This window comes from Antechinus flavipes, chromosome 4, assembly GCF_016432865.1.
Source record: "Antechinus flavipes isolate AdamAnt ecotype Samford, QLD, Australia chromosome 4, AdamAnt_v2, whole genome shotgun sequence".
Classification (NCBI taxonomy): Eukaryota; Metazoa; Chordata; class Mammalia; order Dasyuromorphia; family Dasyuridae; genus Antechinus; species Antechinus flavipes.
The window spans coordinates 231624526-231648284 of NC_067401.1; positions in this window are offsets into that span (position 1 = coordinate 231624526).

Genomic DNA, 23759 nt, shown 5'->3' on the forward strand with positions numbered 1-23759 from the left:
CCAAGAGCACTTAATATTTTTCCAATTATTTAAGTCTGACTTTATTTGTGTGGAGACTTTTTTATAATTTTGCTCATATAATTCCTGATTTTCCTTTGGTAGATAGATTCCCAAATATTTTATGGTATCAACAGTTATTCTGAATGGAATTTCTCTTTGTATCTCTTGCTGTTGAGTTTTGTTGGAGATGTATAAAAATGTTGAGGATTTATGGGGATTTATTTTGTAGCCAACTACTTTGCTAAAATTATGAATTATTTCTAATAGCTTTTTAGTAGAATCTCTGGGGTTCTCTAGGTATACCATCATATCATCTGCAAAGAGTGATAGTTTGGTTTCTTCATTGCCTACTCTAATTCCTTTAATATCTTTCTTGACTCTTATTGCCGAGGCTAGTGTTTCTAATACGATATTAAATAATAATGGTGATAGTGGGCAACCTTGCTTCACTCCAGATCTTACTGGGAAAGGTTCCAGTTTTTCCCCATTGCATATGATGCTTACTGATGGTTTTAAATATATGCTCCTGACTATTTTAAGGAAAAGTCCATTTATTCCTATGCTCTCAAGTGTTTTTATTAGGAATGGATGTTGGATTTTATCAAATGCTTTTTCTGCATCTATTGAAATGATCATATGGTTTTTGTTTGTTTGGTTATTGATATAGTCAATTATGGTAATAGTTTTGCTAATATTGAACCAGCCCTGCATTCCTGGTATAAATTCTACTTGGTCATAGTGTATTATCCTGGGGATATGATGGTATACTTAGAGAACCCTAGAGATAATGTTGCAAAAAAGTTATGCATGCATATGTACTGTCAATAAAAACTTATAAAAACAAAAGACAAAATAAAAGCAAACAAAAAGGAATAGACTCACACTTAGCATTACATAGCAAGATCAGGTCATCCAGACATAGGTGACATAGATCATAGTTTATGTCTAGATTAATTGATCTAAACATATCAAATGATATTATAAACAAATCAGAAAAAATATAGGATAGTTTACCTCTCACATTTGTGAAGGGGACTGAATGTGGATCACAACATAATATTTTCACATTTTTGTTGTTATTTTTACTTGCCTTTTTTCTCATTTTCTTTTCTTTTTGATTTGATTTTTCTTATGTAGCATGATAATTTTGGAAATTTGCATAGAAGAATTACACATGTTTACCATATGTTGGATTATTTGCTGTCAAAGGGAAAGAGTTGGAGGAAGGGAGGGAGAAAAAAATGAAACACAAAGTTTTGCAAGGGTGAATATTGAAAACTTTATGCATATATTTTGAAAATAAAATGCTAAAAACAATTTTTAAAAATAATAAGAAGAAACATTACCAGTTGGTAAATGAAAGTTGGTTTGACTATTTTAATGGGCTGAAACTGAGAAGATGCACTGAAGTCTGAGCACTTAAGGCTAATTACCAATTGGACAATATTCTATTAGCATTTGCTTGGAAAATGACCTGCCTCACCATTCAGTGTTGGCTTGATCTGTTTGCTTATAGAGATTTTGCGAGATGGAAAAAAAGGATGGAATGAGAAAGCCAGAGTGACTCCTTGCTGGATTCTTGTCCTGATTGCTCTCACTTCCTATTGCCATTCCCACATCCAAAAAAAGAATAAAGATCAAGGACTTTTGCTGATCCTGACTCTGGCTAATTCCAAAGTATCCTGGTCATCACAGAGCATCACCACTATTATTCAATATTTTGCTATAAATGTTATCTTTACCAATGGAAAAAAAAAGAATTGGAAAGAATTAGGCTATCTAATGAGAAAACAAAAATCATTCTTTGCAAACAAAATTGTATATTTTGAGCATGGTAGAGAATCAAATTAAAAAATTTCTTGAAACTATTATCAACTTTATCAAGATTGTAGGCTATAAAATAAACCCACATAAATCATGGCCATTTGTGTATTTTATCAGCAAAACCTAATAACAGGAGATAAAAAAAAATCCCATTTAAAACAAGTATAGATAATATAAAATATTTGGGAGGCTATTTGCCAAAACTAACCCAGGAATTTTATGAACACAATTTCAGAACACATATCAAGTGCACATGGGTTGGTCATATTAATATAATAAAAGTGACATTTCTACATAAATAATCTACTTAATCAGTACCATACCAATCAAACTGCCAAAAATATTTATATAGATCAAGAAAAAATAATAACAAAATTCATTTGAAAGAAGAAAAGATCAAGAATATCAAGGGGATTAATTTAAAAAATACAAAGAATCAAAGAATGATGATCTATATATACCAGATGTAAAAATATATTATAAAATACCTGCCATCAATTTGGTACTGGCTAAGAAATAGATTATTGGATCAGTGGAATAGATTATGTGTACAATACTCACTAGCCAATGATTATTGTAAACTAACACTTAATAAAACTCAAAGACTGTAGCTGCTGGGACTAGAACTCAGTATTTTACAAAAATTTCTGATAATATTGGAAAATAGAATGGCAGAAATTAAGCATAGACCAATATCTCACATCCTATACTGAGATAAGGTCATAATGACTTTATGATTTAGACATAAAAGATGAGAACATCATAAAATGCATAATTTATAATTTTGATTACATTATATTATTTTTGGCACAAACAAAACCAAAGAAACCAAGATTACAAAGGAAGCAGTCAACTGGAAAAAATTTTTACAGTCTATGTTTCTTATAAAGGCTTCATTTCTAAAATGCATATTGAACTGACTAAAATTTATAAGAATACAAGCCATTTGCCAATGATAAATGGTCAAAGGATATGAATAGACAATTTTCAGAGGAAGAAATTAAAGCCATTTAAAGGCATATATTTAAAATTACCCATGCATATAACTTGTAAATGAAAAGCTATTAAAAATAAAAAAGTCATATTTTTTTCAGAAAATATTGATTATCAAATTTGAAATTAAAACAACTCTGAGATACCACCTCAAACCTTTCAGATTGGCTAAGATGAATGGGAAAGATAATGATGAATGTTGGAAGGGAAAACTTGGACACCAATGCATTGTTAGTCAAGTGGTAAAGCGATGCAGTCATCCTAAAGAGCACTTAGGGTTATAAAATTATGCATACACTTTTTTTAAATTTTTAAATAACTTTTTATTGACAGAACCCATGCCAGGGTAGTTTTTTAAAACATTATCCCTTGCACTCACTTCTGTTCTGATTTTTCCCCTCTCTCCCTCCACCCCCTCCCCCAGATAGCAAGCAGTCCTATACTCATTAAATAGGTCACAGTATATTCTAGATACAATATATGTGTGCAGAACCGAACAGTTCTCTTGTTGCACAGGGAGAATTGGATTCAGAAGGTATAAATAACCCAGAAAGAAAAACAAAAATGCAAGCAGTTTATATTCATTTCCCAGTGTTCTTTCTTTGGGTGTAGCTGCTTCTGTCCATCCTTGATCAACTGGAACTGAATTAGCTCTCTTTATCGAAGAGATGCACTTCCATCAGAATACACCCTCATACAGTATTGTTGTTGAAGTATATAATGATCTCCTGGTTCTGCTCATTTCATTTAGCATCAGTTCATGTAAGTCTTGCCATTCCTCTCTGTATTCATCCTGCTGGTCATTCCTTACAGAACAATAATATTCCATAATGTTCATATACCACAATTTACTCAACCATTCTCCAATTGATGGGCATCCATTCATTTTCCAGATTCTAGTCACTACAAACAGGGCTGCCACAAACATTTTGGCACATACAGGTCCCTTTCTTTTCTTTAGTATCTCTTTGGAGAATAAGCCCAGTAGAAACATTGCTTGTTCAAAGGGTATGCACAGTTTGATAACTTTTTGAGCATAGTTCCCAATTGCTCTCCAGAATGGCTGGATGTGTTCACAATTCCACCAACAATGTATCAGTGTTCCTGTTTTCCCATATCCCCTCCAACATTCCGCTATGCATACACTTTGATCCAGCAGTATCTTTACTGATTCTGTATCCCAAAGATATCATAAAAGAGAGGAAAATATCTGACATGAGCAAAAAAAAATGTGTAGCAGCTCTTTTTGTGGTGGCAAAGAACTGGAAAATGAGTGGATGCCCATCAATTAGGGAATGGTTGAAATAGTTATTATTATTTTGTAAGGAAGGATGATTAGGATGATTTCAGAAAAGCCTGGAAAGATTTACATTAACTGATGCTAAGTAAGGTAAGCTGAACCAGGAGAACGGTGTACATAGTAGTAGCAAGATATTTTCATGATCAACTCTGATAGCTTTGGCTCTTCTAAGCAATATTGTATTCTAAAACAATTCCAATAGACTTGGGATGGAAAATACCATCTGTATCCAGTGAGAGATCTATGGTAACTTAATGTTCTTCAAAGCATACTATCGTCACCTTTGTTTGTTTATTTGTTTGTTTGTTTGCCTGCTTGTTTAGTTTTTCTTTCTCATTTGCACCTGCCTTTTATTCTGATTTTTCTTTCACAAAATGATTAATAAGGAAAGGTGTTTAAAATGACTATGCATATATAATCTAGATCAGATTGACCACTTTCTTAGAGTAAAGGTATATAAAGGTGGGAGAGAGAAAAAAAATTGGAATTTAAAATCTTGTGCAAACTAATGTTGAAAACTCTCTTAATATGTAATTGGGGAAACAAAATACTATTTATTTTTTAAAGTGACAATTGTTCTTCTCACCAAAGTTGGATTTTGAAGTGTCACATTATTTGCATCTACACATGCAAGTGATGTGAAAATAAAAATAATAGAAAAAATAAGAAAAAAAAATAAGAAAATAAAAAAAATAATAATAATCTCCTTTTTGTAGGTGAAAAAATTCCATTAGGCAAATAGACATAAACATTAGGGCTGCCACTAGAAAGCCCTACATTTATCTTGTCAATACATTAGGATATAAGTTGCAAGTTGGTGCTCATTTGTCTTCATAGAGGGAGGTACATCATTAAGAGTATTTTAGACTAATAAAATTACAGGTCCCATAACTATTTTAAAACAACTAGGTGACACAGTGAATAGAGCATTAGGCCTGGAGTCTGGGAGATTTTTCTTAAATTAAAATCTGGCCTCATACTCTTACTAGCTATGTGACTCTGGGCAAGTCACTTAATAATGTTGTTTCAGTTCATCATCTATAAAAATGAGCTAGAGAAAAAAGTGATAATATTTCAACATCTTTATTTTTTATACTGGATAACTTTATTGTAAGTGAAATAGGAGAACTGGACACAGTTTAGATGATTCCAATTTTGTTGGCAATATCTAGGGCACCCTAGTCTAGAGCAAAGCAGATATAGGCCTTCTTCTTTCCATCAGGCTGCATCAGTGTATTGACCTTGGTCATTCTAATGTTGTAGAACTCCTTTACTGCCTACTTGATCTTCTGCTTGTTGGCTTTGATTTCCACACTAAAGATGAGGGTGTTATGGTTCTCAATCTTCTTTATAGCAGATTCAGTGTTCAAGGGAAACTTTATGGTGGCATAGTGGTCAAACTTGTTTCTCTGAGGGGCATTTTTCTGAAGGTGTTCAAAGCCTTAGTGTTTTACATCTCTATAAAATGGGAGATGTTTGGATCTTTTTATGGCTATGCACATATTTAAAAATTGCCTTCTAAGTCTTCAAGGCCCAGGATTGGCTTCTATTATATTGAGGGGAGAGGAGAAAAGCAATTCTTTCTTTGCTTTCAGGGCCATCTCAGAGTAAAGGCAATTTCAGTATCTTTAACAAGAAAAACCCACATGCAGTCATGCAGTCACAAAAAGGTGAATACAGCTGAAAAAAAAAAAACTGACAACTGAAAAATAACAATAGTGATTTCTATTTCAATATCCTAACTTAAAAATCTTATTTTTGACATTTGGAAAGGGGCTCTAGAATAACTTTTTCATTTTCGATCTTAAAAGTTTATTCTTCCTTTGCATTTGACATGAAATCTCAACACGGTTTCTTTGAAAAAAAAATATTTTTTTCTAAGAACCCATATTGGAGTTTTAAGTCAAAAAACTAGTTAGAAATAACAGAATTGACTGTTAGACTATGAATATGATTCCACCTTAAGAAACTAACACCCACATCCATATGCACTAAAGTTACTTCACTCCCAAAGTGTTTGCCTTCTATCTCCAAGAAATGGACTCAGAACAAAAATAACAGCTCATAGGATTCTAGGGCCATCTGCTCTATTTCGCCTTATGAAATTTAGACTTTATTCTGTTATCAAACCAGCTAAAATGACGTCCTTGGTGATGTACTGTTTTTATCCAGTTAATTTTGAATTTCTTCCATGAAGGATTAGTTGATTGTTTAAAATTGCTTACAGGAATTGTTATGGCTTTAACCTTATTGGGTTCACATGTGGTCATGAAAGTTTTGTTAAGTCTTAGAGATATAGGCAAAAAGAAGAGAATAAATGGTTGTAGGTTCATTTTCAGATCTGTATAATCATGACAATTTCTGGAATTATCAAATGTACCTGCATATTTTATTTTAATAAGTAAAAAAATACTAACAATCATCACTTCTCTGGGCAGGAATATTGAATACAAATTGTGTCATTAATTGCTGATACATATTTGACACTGAGGACTGAAAAGTTATTGTTAATAGTCATGGATTATATGATTTCGATTAAATGCATTTTGAAATGAAAATTTCAACTGTGAGATGAAATGAAAATTGAATTAAATCTCCTTATTGTATATATATATGTTTATGTATGTGTGTGTATACATATATATATATATATATATATATATATATATAAAATGTTTATGTATATATACACTTACATACATACATACACATACATACTCATGTATAAATAAATGTGCACATATAAAAAACAATGTACATCATCTCAGGCTATATCTTTTTTTCTAAGTTCTCATAAATATTCCAAAGTAGATCTTAATAACATATTCATGTTGTCCAACTAAATCTCAAATGATTAGAACTAAGGGGATTGTTTTTTGTGATATATCTCCCTTTTAAATCTTACATTTTTAATAACATATTTTATGTCAATAATGCATTCTATTCACCCACAAAAGGTACTAACCTATAATTATAATTCTTAAAAAGTGTAGTTATCCATGTACATATACATGTAGGTTTCAAAGCTATGTTATATAGTATAATGATGTCATTTAAAGAAGGGCCTTTGTTTAATGTTTAGTGATCATTAAATAAACAAAATTATTACTTAAAATACATCTTAGTTTACTTTCTTGATCTCCTTAATTTCCAGGTATTCATCTTCTACTGAAGGGTTAGTCCAGAATTCACCTTTCTATTTCACTCTGTTTATTTTTTTTTTTTTGTAAGGAACTGGCTCTTGGCTCTATTATCCTTTCATCTAATTTTAAAACCATACTGATGTGAAAAGTAGGGGAGGAAATGAGGATTATTATGAACCTACCCTATGCCAGTGACTTGCATGAACATTTTACAAACATCTCATTTGATCCTCAGAACAATTCTGTAAGGTAGGTATTATAATTATTATAATTATAATTGTTATTATTATTATACTCTTTTAACATCTGAGAAAACTGGAAAAAAAAAACAATAATTAATGAATTGCCCATGGACACACAGCTAAGAAATGTCAGAACAGGATTTGAATTAAGATTTTTTTCTGATGTCAAGTTCATCATTGTATTCACCATAGCACAAAGGTACAAAATTTTAAAATATGCCATTTCAAAATAGAAGTTTCTGGAAAATTTTGTTAATGTTTTGAAATCCTTTATTTACATTTTAAAGAACTATTTTTAAAAAATATTTTAGTATTTAATTTGCATGGTCTTATTGTGTCTTTCATAGAATTGCTCTGTCATCCCTTGAAGATTTCTGCAATTGTCCTAATAATACCATTGTTACAAATACTCATAATGAGCCATTTAAAAAAAAAGTATTTTTGCTTTGGTCACACAACAAAAATTCCTTCAGTTTAAATTACTGTCCAAGAGGATGTATGGCCATGGTTAAAATTTGCTGTGACTTCTACTTATCCTTAAGAGCAGATCACAATTTCTAAAAATGTGCAAAAAAGCAAAAGTAAATTTCTGATAATAATTAGATTTTATGGAGAAAGAGAAGAATAGATTTCAAGCCCTGAGGATATTAAAGGCAAAATGTCTCCAGATGAAGCAAAAAAGAGTGTAAAAGGTTGAAACTCTGAAAAGGTATGCTTGAATCAGACAAGAGAACACTTAAGGATAATTACTTATTCTATGTGAGACAATGACTCTATTATCATGTATTTGGATAAATGGCTCTTCTCACTGTTGGGTGCTTCCTGAATATTTGGTGTTAAAATAATCATAGGCAAGGATTAGATGGGAGAGGGGGTAGAGAGTCACTTTGCAAGGGGGAGAGAGTGATGAAGAGGAGAGAGGCTGGTGGCTTTGGACTGAAAAATCCAGGATACATCTCTGGCAAGCCTAGTGACAGTTTGTCTGCCTCATTCACTTCTCCCCCTAAAAACCAAGGACTTTAATTTATCCTGACTTTGGCTGACCCTAAGGCCCTCTAAGGAACTAGCCCAAACTTCACAAGAGTGATATAAGTTGATCTCCACCTCAAAAAGCTCTCTTGGAAGAAATCAAAAAGGATGTCAAAAGAGAGCTAGAAGAAAAATGGAGAAAGAAAATGAGAACTTTGGAAAAGGAGACAGAAATATGTTCTGAAGAAAGTCACTCCTTAAAAATAGTTTTAGTGAAATAGAAAAAGAAAACAACTCCTTGAAAAACAGAATTTGTGAAATGGGAAAAAAAATCAATTAAAAGTCCAATTGGCAAATGCAGAAGGAGATAAAAAAGCTAACTGAAGAAAATAATTCACTAAAAACTAGAATTAAAGAATTGGAAGTGAATAGTCAATGGGGAATAAAGAATTAATAAAACAAAACAGAATAAATGAAAAAGTGAAGAAAATGTAAAATATACTGTGTGAAAAATAATGAACTGAAAACTATATTCTAAAGAGATAATGTAAGATTGCTTCAGGTGAAGTCAAAAAAGCAGGGGTAGCCATCCTGATCTCAGATCAAGCTAAAGCAAAAATTGATCTAATTAAAAGAGATAAGGAAGGACACTATATCTTGCTAAAGGGTAGCATGGATAATGAAGCACTATCTATATTAAACATATATGCACCAAGTGGGGTAGCATCTAAATTCTTAAAAGAGAAACTAAGAGAGCTGCAAGAAGAAATAGACAGTAAAACTATAATAGTGGGAGATCTTAACCTTGCACTCTCAGAATTAGATAAATCAAACCACAAAATAAATAAGAAAGAAGTCAAAGAGGTAAATAGAATACTAGAAAAGTTAGATATGATAGATCTCTGGAGAAAATGTAATGGAGACAGAAAGGAATACACTTTCTTTTCAGCAGTTCATGGAACCTATACAAAAATTGACCATATATTAGGACATAAAAACCTCAAACTCAAATGCAGTAAGGCAGAAATAGTAAATGCATCCTTTTCAGACCACGATGCAATGAAAATTACATTCAACAAAAAACCAGGGGGAAGTAGACCAAAAAATAATTGGAAACTAAATAATCTCATACTAAAGAATGATTGGGTGAAACAACAAATCATAGACATAATTAATAACTTCACCCAAGAAAATGATAATAATGAGACATCATACCAAAATGTATGGGATGCAGCCAAAGCGGTAATAAGGGGAAATGTCATATCTCTAGAGGCCTATTTGTATAAAATAGAGAAAGAGAAGGTCAATGAATTGGGTTTGCAATTAAAAATGCTAGAAAAGGAACAAATTAAAAACCCCCAGTCAAACACTAAACTTGAAATTCTAAAAATAAAAGGTGAGATCAATAAAATTGAAAGTAAAAAAACTATTGAATTGATTAATAAAACTAAGAGTTGGTTCTATGAAAAAACCAACAAAATAGACAAACCCTTAGTAAATCTGATTAAAAAAAGGAAAGAAGAAAATCAAATTGTTAGTCTTAAAAATGAAAAGGGAGAACTCACCACTAACGAAGGGGAAATTAGAGCAATAATTAGGAGTTACTTTGCCCAACTTTATGCCAATAAATTCGACAACTTAAATGAAATAGAAAAATACCTCCAAAAATATAGCTTGCCCAAACTAACAGAGGAAGAAGTAAATATCCTAAACAGTCCCATCTCAGAAAAAGAAATAGAACAAACTATCAATCAACTCCCTAAGAAAAAATCCCCAGGACCAGATGGATTTACATGTGAATTCTACCAAACATTTAAAGAACAATTAACTCCAATGTTATATAAACTATTTGAAAAAATAGGGATTGAAGGGGTCCTACCAAACTCCTTTTATGACACAGACATGGTACTGATACCTAAACCAGGTAGGCTGAAAACAGAGAAAGAAAATTATAGACCAATCTCCCTAATGAATATTGATGCTAAAATCTTAAATAAAATATTAGCAAAAAGATTACAGAAAATCGTCACCAGGATAATACACTATGACCAAGTAGGATTTATACCAGGAATGCAGGGCTGGTTCAATATTAGGAAAACTATTAGCATAATTGACTATATCAATAACCAACCAAACAAAAACCATATGATCATCTCAATAGATGCAGAAAAAGCATTTGATAAAATCCAACATCCATTCCTAATAAAAACACTTGAGAGCATAGGAATAAATGGACTTTTCCTTAAAATAGTCAGGAGCATATATTTAAAACCATCAGTAAGCATCATATGCAATGGGGAAAAACTGGAACCTTTCCCAGTAAGATCTGGAGTGAAGCAAGGTTGCCCACTATCACCATTATTATTTAATATCGTATTAGAAACACTAGCCTCGGCAATAAGAGTTGAGAAAGATATTAAAGGAATTAGAGTAGGCAATGAGGAAACCAAACTATCATTCTTTGCAGATGATATGATGGTATACCTAGAGAACCCCAGAGATTCTACCAAAAAGCTATTGGAAATAATTCATAATTTTAGCAAAGTAGCTGGCTACAAAATAAATCCCCATAAATCCTCAGCATTTTTATACATCACCAACAAAACCCAACAGCAAGAGATACATAGAGAAATTCCATTCAGAATAACTGTTGATACCATAAAATATTTGGGAATCTATCTACCAAAGGAAAGTCAGGAATTATATGAGCAAAATTATAAAAAAGTCTCCACACAAATAAAGTCAGACTTAAATAATTGGAAAAATATTAAGTGCTCTTGGATCGGCCGAGCGAACATAATAAAGATGACAATACTCCCTAAACTAATCTACTTATTTAGTGCTATACCAATCAGACTTCCAAGAAAATATTTTATTGATCTAGAAAAAATAACAACAAAATTCATATGGAACAATAAAAAGTCGAGACTCTCAAGGGAATTAATGAAAAAAAAAAATCAAATGAAGGTGGCCTAGCTGTACCTGATCTAAAATTATATTATAAAGCAGCAGTCACCAAAACCATTTGGTATTGGCTAAGAAATAGATTAGTGGATCAGTGGAAAAGGCTAGGTTCACAAGACAGAATAGTTAATTATAGCAATCTAGTGTTTGACAAACCCAAAGCCCCTAACTTCTGGGAAAAGAATTCATTATTTGATAAAAACTGCTGGGATAATTGGAAATTAGTATAGCAGAAATTAGGCATGGACCCACACTTAACACCATATACCAAGATAAGATCAAAATGGGTCTATGACCTAGGCATAAAGAACGAGATTATAAATAAATTAGAGGAACATAGAATAGTTTATCTCTCAGACTTGTGGAGGAGAAAGAAATTTGTGACTAAAGATGAACTAGAGACCATTACAGATCACAAAATAAAAAATTTCGATTACATCAAATTAAAAAGCCTTTGTACAAATAAAACTAATGCAAACAAGATTAGAAGGGAAGCAACAAACTGTGAAAACATTTTCACAGTTAAAGGTTCTGATAAAGGCCTCATTTCCAAAATATATAGAGAACTGACTCAAATTTATAAGAAATCAAGCCATTCTCCAATTGATAAATGGTCAAAGGATATGAACAGACAATTTTCAGAGGATGAAATTGAAAGTATTACCACTCATATGAAAGAGTGTTCCAAATCATTATTGATCAGAGAAATGCAAATTAAGACAACTCTGAGATACCACTACACACCTGTCAGATTGGCTAAGATGACAGGAAAAAATAATGATGAATGTTGGAGGGGATGCGGGAAAACTGGGACACTAATGCATTGTTGGTGGAGTTGTGAACGAATCCAACCATTCTGGAGAGCAATCTGGAATTATGCCCAAAAAATTATCAAATTGTGCATACCCTTTGATCCAGCAGTGTTTCTATTGGGCTTATATCCCAAAGAAATACTAAAGAAGGGAAAGGGACCTGTATGTGCCAAAATGTTTGTAGCAGCCCTGTTTGTAGTGGCTAGAAACTGGAAAATGAATGGATGCCCATCAATTGGAGAATGGCTGGGTAAATTGTGGTATATGAATGTTATGGAATATTATTGTTCTGTAAGAAATGACCAGCAGGATGAATACAGAGAGTCTTGGAGAGACTTACATGAACTGATGCTAAGTGAAATGAGCAGAACCAGGAGATCATTATACACTTCGACAACGATGTTGTATGAGGACATATTTTGATGGAAGTAGATTTCTTTGACAAAGAGACCTGAGTTTCAATTGATAAATGACGGACAAAAGCAGCTACACCCAAAGAAAGAACACTGGGAAACGAATGTGAACTATCTGCATTTTTGTTTTTCTCCCCGGGTTATTTATACCTTCTGAATCCAATTCTCCCTATGCAACAAGAGAACTGTTCGGTTCTGCAAACATATATTGTACCTAGGATATACTGCAACATATCCAACATATAAAGGACTGCTTGCCATCTAGGGGAGGGGGTGGAGGAAGGGAGGGAAAAAAAATTGGAACAGAAACGAGTGTCAATATAAAGTAATTATTAAATAAAAATTTTAAAAAAAAAAAAAAGAGATAATGTAAGATTTATGGGACTACCTGAAAACCATAATGAAAAAAAAAAGCTCATGCTACATCTTTCTTTTTTCAAAAAAAATCTTTTTTATTTCAAAACATATGTATGGATAATTTTTCAACACTGGCCCTTACAAAACCAAATTTTTCTCCCTTCCTCTAACCTCCTCCCATAGATAAAAAGTAATCCAATATAATTTATTTATTTATTTTTTAATAGTCCACACTTTTTATTTTTATTTTTTTAAAAATAATTATAACTAGTTATTGACAGAACCCATGCCTGGGTAATTTTTTTTTACAACATTATCCCTAGTACTTATTTCTGTTCCAACTTTTCCACTTCCTCCTTCCACCCTCTCCCCCAGATAGCAAGCAGTTCTATATATGTTAAATATGTCATAGTGTATCCTAAATACAATACAGAACTGAACAATTCTCTTGTTGCACAGGAAGAATTGAATTCAGAAGGTAAAAATAACCCAGGAAGAAAAACAAAAATGCAAACAATTTACACTCATTTCCCAGTGTTCTTTTTTTGGGTGTAGCTGCTTCTTTCCATCATTGATCAATTGTAACTGAATTAGAGTTTATCTTTGTCTAAGAAATCCACTTCCATCAGAATACATTATCGTTGTTGAAGTATTTAATGATCTCCTCGTTCTGCTCATTTCACTTAGCATCAGTTCATGTAAGTCTCTCCAAGCCCCTCTGTATTCATCTTGTTGGTCATTTCTTACATAACAATAATATTCCATAACATGCATATGCCACAATTTACCCAACCATTCTCCAATTGATAGGCATCCATTCATTTTCCAGTTTCTAGGCACTACAAACTGGGCTGCCACAAACATTTTGGCACATACAGGTCCCTTTCCCTTCTTTAGTATCTGTTTGGGGTATAAGCCCCGTAATAACACTGCTAGATCAAAGGGTATGCACAGTTTGATAACTTTTGGGGCATAATTCCAGATTGCTCTCCAGAATGGTTTGGTTGGATTCATTCACAACTACACCAGTGTCCCAGTTTTCCCGCATCCCCTCCAACATTCATCATTATTTTTTCCTGTCATCTTAGCCAATCTGACAGGTGTGTAGTGGTATTTCAGAGTTGTCTTAATTTGCATTTCTCTGATCAATAGTGATTTGGAATACTCTTTCTTATGAATGGAAATAGTTTCAATTTCATTATGTGAAATTGTCTGTTCATATCCTTTGACCACTTAACAATTGGAGAGTGATTTAATTTCTTATAAATTAGAGTCAATTCCCTATATATTTTGGAAATGAGGCCTTTATCAAAACTTTTAATTGTGAAATGTTTTCCCAGTTTGTTGCTTCCCTTCTAATCCCTTGTTGTTTGTACAAAGGCTTTTTAATTTGATGTAATCAAAATTTTCTATTTTGTCATCAATAACGGTCTCTAATTCATCTTTGGTCACAAATTTCTTCCTCCTCCCCAAGTCTGAGAGATAAACTATCCTATGTTCCTCTAATTTATTTATAATCTCGTTCTTTATGCCTAAATCTAGGACCCATTTTGGTCTTATCTTGGTATATGGTGTTAAGTGTGGGTCCAGGCCTAATTTTTCCCATACTAATTTCCAGTTTTTCAAGCAGTTTCTGTCAAATAAAGAATTCTTATCCCAAAAGTTAGGATCTTTGGGTTTCTCAAACATTAGATTGCTATAGTTGACTATTCTATCTTGTGAACCTAACCTATTCCACTGATCAACTGCTCTGTTTCTTAGCTAATACCAAATGGTTTTGGTGACTGCTGCTTTATAATATAGTTTTAGATCAGGTACAGCGAGGTCACCTTAATTTGATTTTTTTTTTCATTAATTCCCTTGAGATTCTCGACCTTTTGTTCTTCCATATGAATTTTGTTGATTTTTTTCTAGATCATTAAAATATTTTCTTGGAAGTCTGATTGGTATAGCACTAAATAAGTAGATTAGTTTAGGGAGTATTGTCATCTTTATTATATTTGCTCGGCCTATCCAAGAGGACTTAATATTTTTCCAATTATTTAAATCTGACTTTATTTGTGTGAAAAGTTTTTTTATAATTTTGCTCATATAATTCCTGGCTTTCCTTTGGTAGATAGATTCCCAAATATTTTATGGTGTTGACAGTTATTTTGAATGGAATTTCTCTTTGTATCTCTTGTTGGATTTTGTTGGTGATGTATAAAATTGCTGAGGATTTATAGGGATTTATTTTGTAACCTGCAAGTTTGCTAAAGTTATGAAATTATTTCTAATAGCTTTTTAGTAGAATCTCTGGGGTTCTCTAAGTATACCATCATATCATCTGCAAAGAGTGAAAGTTTGGTTTCCTCATTGCCTACTCTAATTCCTTTAATCTCTTTCTCAGGTCTTTTTGCTGAGGCTAGCATTTCTAATACAATATTGAATAATATTGAATAATTGAGTGATAATGGGCAATCTTGCTTCACTCGAGATCTTACTGGGAAAGGTAACAGTTTTTCCTCATTGCTTACTGATATGGTCCTGACTATTTGAAGGAAAAGTCCATTTATTCCTATCCTCTCAAGTATTTTTATTAGGAATGGATGTTGGATTTTATCAAATGCTTTTTCTTCATCTATTGAGATGATCATATGGTTTTATGTGTAGCAGGTACTTCCTTCCTTTTTGGAAGTATGTTCAGTCACTAGTCCATATGAACACATGGAAGTTTGAAAGTGATGCGACTTCTGGCCAAATGTGACTTCTCTTTGGACCAGAACTTAATGGATATACTAAAAGAACCACCCTTTCCTTTAGATTATTTTCTTTCTGGCTTCAAAGCACGAGGACAATTTTTGGAGATCTCCCTGGAGGGTTAGGAAGTGATGACTTGATCCTACACTGCTTTGTGATATGAACACATGTCCTGCCTATTTTTTTTTTTAATTATAACCATCTGTTTACAAGTGATATGCATGAGTAATTTTACAGCATTGATAACTGCCAAACCTTTTGTTCCAATTTGTTCCAATCCTCCTTCTTCTCATCCCCTCCCCCCAATGGCAGGTTGACCAATACGTGTTAAGTATGTTAAAGCATATATGTCCTAACAGTTATTTTGCTGTACAAAAGGAATCAGAGTTTGAAATAGTGTGCTGTTAGCCTGTGAAGGAAATAAAAACTGCAAGTGGACAAAAATAGAAAGACTGTTAATTCTATGTAATGGTTCATAGTCATCTCCCAGAGTTCTTCCACTGGGTCTAGCGGATTCAGTTCATTACTGCTCTATTCGAACTGATTTGGTTCATCTCATTACTGAAGATGGCCACCTTCATCAGAAATGATAATCACATAGCATTGTTGTTGAAGTATATAATGATATTCTGATCCTGTTCATTTCATTCAGCATCAGTTCATGTAAGTCTTTCCAGGCCTTTCTGAAATCATCCTGTTGGTCATTTCTTACTGAACAATAATATTCCATAATATTCATATACCACAATTTATCCTATTGAGGGGCATCCACTCAGTTTCCAGTTTCTGGCCACTACAAAGAGATCTGCCACAAACATTCATGGTGCAATAAAAATTACATGTAGTAAAGGACTAGGAAAAAAATAGAACAAAAATAGATTCAAAACTAAATAATCTAAACCTAATGAATGAGTGAGTGAACAACAAATTGTAGAATTAATCAATAATTTCATCCAAGAGAATGACAATAATGAAACATCATATTAAAATTTATACAAAAGAGTTTTAGGGGAAATTTTATAATTTTAGATGCTCACTTGAATAATATAAAAAGAAGCTCAATTAATTGGGCAAACAAAAAAACTTAAAAAAAAAAAAAAAAGATAACAGGGGGACAGAGTCAAGATGGCAGAGAAGGCACAGTTGACTTTCTAAGCTCTCTCATACCCTCACAGTCAATTATTAAATTCAGCCTCAAAAATAGCACTGGACTGGTAAAACCCATGAAGATTAGAAGTACAACAACTTACCAGTCAAGGATAATCTGGAAGTTCATCAGAAAAGGTTTGTCTTGAGGAGCCAGAGCAGATCAGTGCAAACAAGGAAATAGGAGAGGCTACCAAACAGAGCAGATGGGGGAGGAGGTGGTCTCTGTGGTCAGAAAAGTTGCAGAAATGACTCTGGCATAGGCTGATTCCTCTGCTCTGCTTGCAAAACAGCAGATCAGCAGAGAAATCAAAGCCAAAAACAGAGGGTATTCTAAAAAATGCCAGAACCTAACAGGATCTGGCTATACCCACCCAAAACCAGAAATGACTCAACACAGACTGTAACACAGACTTGTAGTTGCAATCTGCAGTACAGAGTTTGCTCAGAGCAATTACAAATCAGCATGGCAGGTGGGCACAGCCCGAGGCAAGCTCTAATATGCACAGTGCGGGGCTCAGCCTGGGGCAATAGAACTTCCACATCAAGACTGTGCTTCCCAGGCCAGAGGCACTTAGGGTCTGTGTGGGGCTCTTTGCTGTTTAGCTGCTAATATCCATAGCCCTGTGGGCTTTGGTCTGGGGTAGTGACACTTTCACTGCATAGCCTCAGGGCAGTTACTAATCTGAACAGCAGGGTTCTTAGCAGGGCACTTCTGCAGCTCTGCTGTGCAGATCTGAGTTACTTGGGGGAGGGGGAAAACTCTTTCCCAGAACACTTTCATAACTCACTGCCCTTTGTAGGCATTAGGTAGGACAGCTTCAAGTCCATACACCTATTACTGCTTTGCAGAGGAAGATTGAAACTAGGCATTGATCCATACTTGACACCATAAACTAAGATAAGGTCAAAATGAGTTCATGACCTAGGCATAAAGAATGAGCTTATAAATAAATTAGAAGAACATAGGATAGTTTACCTCTCAGACCTGTGGAAGAGGATGGATTTTATGACCAAAGAAAAATTAGAGATATTACTGATCACAAAATAGAACATTTTGATTATATCAAACTGAAAAGTTTTTGTACAAACATAACTAATGCAGACAAGATTAGAAGGGAAGCAATAAACTGGGAAAATATTTTTACAGTCAAAGGTTCTGATAAAGGCCTCATGTCCAAAATATATAGAGAACTAACTCTAATTTATAAGAAATCAAGCCATTCTCCAGTTGATAAATGGCCAAAAGATATATGAACAGACAATTCTCAGACAAAGAAATTGAAACTATTTCTACCCATATGAAAAGATGTTCCAAGTCATTACTAATCAGAGAAATGCAAATTAAGACAACTCTGAGATATCACTACAAACCTGTCAGACTGGCTAGAATGACAGGGAAAGATAATGCAGAATGTTGGAGGGGATGTGGGAAAACAGGGACACTAATACATTGTTGGTGGAATTGTGAATACATCCAACCATTTTGGAGAGCAGTTTGGAACTATGCTCAAAAAGTTATCAAATTGTGCATACCCTTTGATCCATTACTATTACTACTGGGCTTATATCCCAAAGAGATCTTAAAAAAGGGAAAGGGATCTGTATGTGCACAAATGTTTGTGGCAGCCCTCTTTGTAGTGGCCAGAAACTGGAAACTGAATAGATGCCCATCAATTGGAGAACGGCTGAATAAATTGTTGTATATGAATATTATGGAATATTATTGTTCCGTAAGAAATGACCAACAGGATGATTTCAGAAAGGCCTGGAGAGACTTACATGAACTGATGCTGAGTGAAATGAGCAGGACCAGAGATCATTGTATACTTCAACAACAATACTATATGATGATCAATTCAGATGGATGAGGCCCTCTTCAACAATGAGATGAACCAAATCAGCTCCAATCGAACCTTACATACTTCAATAACAATACTATATGATGATCAATTCTGATGAACCTGGCCATCTTCAGCAATGAGATGTACCAAATCAATTCCAATGGAGCAGTAATGAACTGAACCAGCAACACCCAGCGAAAGAACTCTGGGAAATGATTAAGAACCATTACATTGAATTCCCAATCCCTATATTTTTGCTTGCCTGCATTTTGGATTTCCTTCACAGCCTAATTGTACAATATTTCAGAGTCTGATTCTTTTTGAACAGCAAAACAACAGTTTGGTCATGTATACTTATTGTGTAATTTATACTTTAATATATTTAACATCTACTGGTCCATCCTGTCATCTAGGGGAAGGGGTGGGGGGAGGGGAAAATTGGAACAAAAGGTTTGGCAATTGTCAATGTTGTAAAATTATCCATACATATAACTTGTAAATAAAAAGCTATGAAATAAAAAAAAAAAAAAACATAAAGAAATGACCAACAGGATGATTTCAGAAAGGCCTGGAGAGACTTACATGAACCGATGCTGATTGAAATGAGCAGAACCGGATGATCATTGTATACTTTAACAACAATACTATATGATGATCAATTCAGATGGATGTGGCCCTCTTCAACAATGAGATGAACCAAATCAGCTCCAATAGAGCAGTAATGAATTGAACCAGCTATATCCAACGAAATAACTTTGGAAGATGATTATGAATCACTACATAGAATTCCCAATCCCTTTACCTTTGTCTGCCTGCATTTTTGATTTCCTTCACAGGCTAATGGTACACTATTTCAAAGTCTGATTCTTTTTGAACAACAAAATAACTGTTTGGACATGCATACTTATTTTGTATTTAATTTCTTCTTTAACATATTTAACATGTATTGGTCAATCTGTTATCTTGGGAAGGGGTGGAGGGAAGAAGGGAAAAATTGGAACAAAAGGTTTGGCAATTATCAATGCTGTAAAATTACACATGCATTTAACTTGTAAATAAAAAGCTATAAACAACAACAACAACAACAACAACAACAAAACCCCCCAAAAAGAACAGATTAAAAACCCATAATTAAATACCAGATTTGAAATTATAAAAATAAAAGGGGAGATTAGTAAAATGGAAAATAGGAAAACTATGGAACAAATAAAAAATTAACTGCTTTATGAAAAGAAAAAAAAACAAAATAGATAAACCTTTAGCTAATTTGATTAGAAAAATAAAATTGAAAAAAAAATCAAACTGCTAGTATAAAAAATGGAAAGGGTGAACTTTTCACCAATCAAAAGGAAATTAGAACCATACTTAGGAGCTATTTTGGAACTATGCTCAAAGTGCTATCACTGGCCCTCAATCACAAAGAGATAAGAAAAAAGAGAAAAGTACTCACATTGTAAAAATGTTTGTAGTAGCCCTTTTTGTAGTGGCAAAAAAAAAAAAAAACTGAAATTGAGTGGCTGTCTCTCAGTTAGATAATGGCTGAATAAGTTATGGTATGTGAATGTTACAGAATATTATTATTATTTAAGAAATGACCAGTAGGATAATTTCAGAGTCCTGCAGAGACTTACATGAACTGATGCTAAGTAAAATGAGTAGAACCAAGAGAACACTATATACAGTAACAAGATTACCTGAATTTCAATTCTGATGATGGTGATCCTTTTCAACAATGAGATGATTCAGGCCAATTCCAATAGACTTGTGTTGGAGAGAGTCATCTGTATCTAAAAAGATGACTGTGGGGACTGAATGTGGATCACAACAGAGTATTTTCATCTCTTTTGTTATTTTTGTTTGTTTTTGGTTTTCTTTCTCATTTTTCCTCCTTTTTGATCTGATGTTTCTTAAGCACCACGATATATGTGGAAATATATATAGAATACCTGTACATGTTTAACATATATTAGGTTTCTTGCTGTCTAAGGGAAAGTTTGTGGGGAAGAGAGGTAAAAACAATTTGGAAGAAAATGTTTTGCAAAGATGAATACTGAAAAACTATCTTTGCATATATTTTGAAATTAAAATTTATTATTTAAAAAACTGATAAAATTATGTATAGTTATATTTTACATATATATGTATATATGTGCATACACACATATTTGTGTTTAAATTAAATGAATTTCTTCTCTCTTCACTCCTCTTTTTTTTGCTCTCTCTTCTTTTCTTTATTCATGCTTCTCTTTGTCCCATTCTCTTAACTCATTCCATCTTTCCTTCTACTTTATGTCCTTTTGATTTCTCTTCTCCCCTTCCCTATATGTTCTATCTGCCTATTCTTATATTCTCTGCTTTTAAAAAATTATCTCCATTTGTTTCCATCATTCTATTCCTTTCTATCCTGAATTACTTTTACAACCTTTTTGGATCTGTTTCCTCATTTCAGATGCCAATTAACACTTGCTAATTGAAAATTTAAAAGCTGAGTTTTATTAACATTTTAACACATTAAAAATTTCTGTAATTCTAGGCAGATTTGACAATGGTTCAATTGTAGAACTGAACATGCTGAGGATTTTGCTATCTTTTAATGGATGTGTGAAAAGCAAGATATGTGTCTACATTTTACACTTAGTTTATTCTCACAGTGCATATCTAATTATGCCATTCTAATATGATTTGAAAACAATGCTAGCTTTTGTTCATTCCTTTTCTTGACTGATAAAGGTTATTAGAGCTGGATCTTCTTAATATTTGCCACTTCAAAGGCACCATAAATATTCCAGATGTTAGTTACAACCATTCCTATTCTTGTTGATGATATTAGTAAATACCTTTCTTGAGGTCCAAAAGATATTTTACTACAGATATCAGAAATGTAAATAAAAATAAGAATACTATTAGAATTGTAAGATAGGAGAAAGCATGAGTCATTATTTAAGATATAAAAAGATTAAATTATATACTTAAGATGCAATTCCCTCCTCTATATATTTTTGAAATATCTTTGCTTTTTATTTTTCCCCTATTTCATATCAGTTCTTTGCCATACACATTACATAGGACTACATTGTCTGATTGCTAAGAAATGTCATGCCTTTATTTTCTTTTTTTAGCAGTTGATCAGTCTTTTTAGTATTTTTTTTTGAGTAAAGCTTTTTTTTTTGTAATTTTCAAAACATATGCATGCATTCTCCAATTGATAAATGATGAAAGGATATGAACAGACAATTCTCAGATGAAGAAATTGAAACTATTTCTAGCCATATGAAAAGATGCTCCAAGTCATTATTAATCAGAGAAATGCAAATTACAACAACTCTGAGATATCACTACACACATATATCTTGTAAATAAAAAGCTATTAAAAATGCATGGATAATTTTTCAACATTAACATTCACAAAACCTTGTGTTCCATTTTTTTCACTCCTTCCCCCACCCCTTCTCCAGATGCCAAGTAATCCAATATATGTTAAACATGCTAGAAATATATGTTAAATATAATATATCTGTACACATTTATATAATTATCTTGCTGAACAAGAAAAATCAACTCAAACTGGAAAAAAATGAGGAAAAAATGCAAGCAAACAACAATAAAAAGAGTTAAAATGCTATATTATGAACCACAATCAGTTTCCACATTCCTTTTTCTGGGTGTACGTGGCTCTCTTCATCACAAGATCATTGGAACTGGTGTGAATCAACTCATTGTTGAAGAGAATTACATCTATCAGAACTGATCACTGTATAATATTCTTATTTCTGTGTTTGATGATCTCCTGGTTCTGCTCATTTCATTTAGCAGAAGGTAAGTCTTTCCAATCTTCTCAGAAATGATCCTGCTGATCATTTCTTACAGAACAATAATAATCCATAACATTCATATACCATAACTTATTCAGCCATTTTCCAAGTGATGAACATCCACTCACTTCCCAGTTTCTAGCCACTATAAAAAGGACTGCCACAAATATTTGTGCATATGTGGGTCCTTTTCCCTCTTTTAAGATCTCTTTGGAATATAAGCCCAGTAGAAACACTGCTCTATCAAAGGGTGTGCAAAGTTTGATAATTCTTTGGACATAATTCCAAAATGTTCTCCAGAATGGTTGGATCCATTCACAATTCCACCAACAATGTATTAGTATCACAGTTTTCTCACATTTCCTTCATCATTCATCATCATATTTTGCTGTCATCTTAGTCAGTGTGAGAGGTATGTGATGATATCTTTGAGTTGTCTAAATTATGCCTTCATTTTCTAGATTATGAATATGAGATAGCTGATCCTGGTTCCCTTGTATTGTGATAGATCATACACATCTGTGGCTATCTATGCCACAGACAAGAGTCAGAAAAAAGGAATATGGAACTTTTCAGAAAATGTGAAGAAACATTTTTGCCATTGGAGTCCCCCTGAATATTAAGAGTGAGGTGTGCATATAAGATTTACTTTATAGTGTAAAATCTCAATCACACATGACGTTAGGAAATATATGTTTTATGGGTATGTGTCTGTAGTAGGTTGATTTGTTTTAGTTCAAACAGTATTTTAAGTAGTTTAATCCCATTCAGAAATGTAAGAGAATTTGTGAAGCTATATTACTTTTTGTTGTTTTTTAAAGGTTTGTCAAAGTGATAAAGCCAATGAATACTATGGAGTATTGACTAAAAGTATAAGTCTGAGAGAAGCAGAACCAAGATGGCACAGTTAAGCCTGAAAGCTCTCCCAGGTTCCCTAGAAAACCACATGAAATTAAAACTCTGACCAAAGTCTAGAATAACAGCCTACAAAGGAAAGAAGGAAAGAATCAAGGAAGGAAGGAAGGGAGGAAGGAAGGAAGGAAGGAAGGAAGGAAGGAAGGAAGGAGGAAGGAAGGAAGGAAGGAAGGAAGGAAGGAAGGAAGGAAGGAAGGAAGGAAAGAAGGAAGGAAGGAAGAAAGGAAGAAAAGATGAAACAGAAAAGAATCTTGACCATAGAAAGCTAGTATGATGATAGAAAACA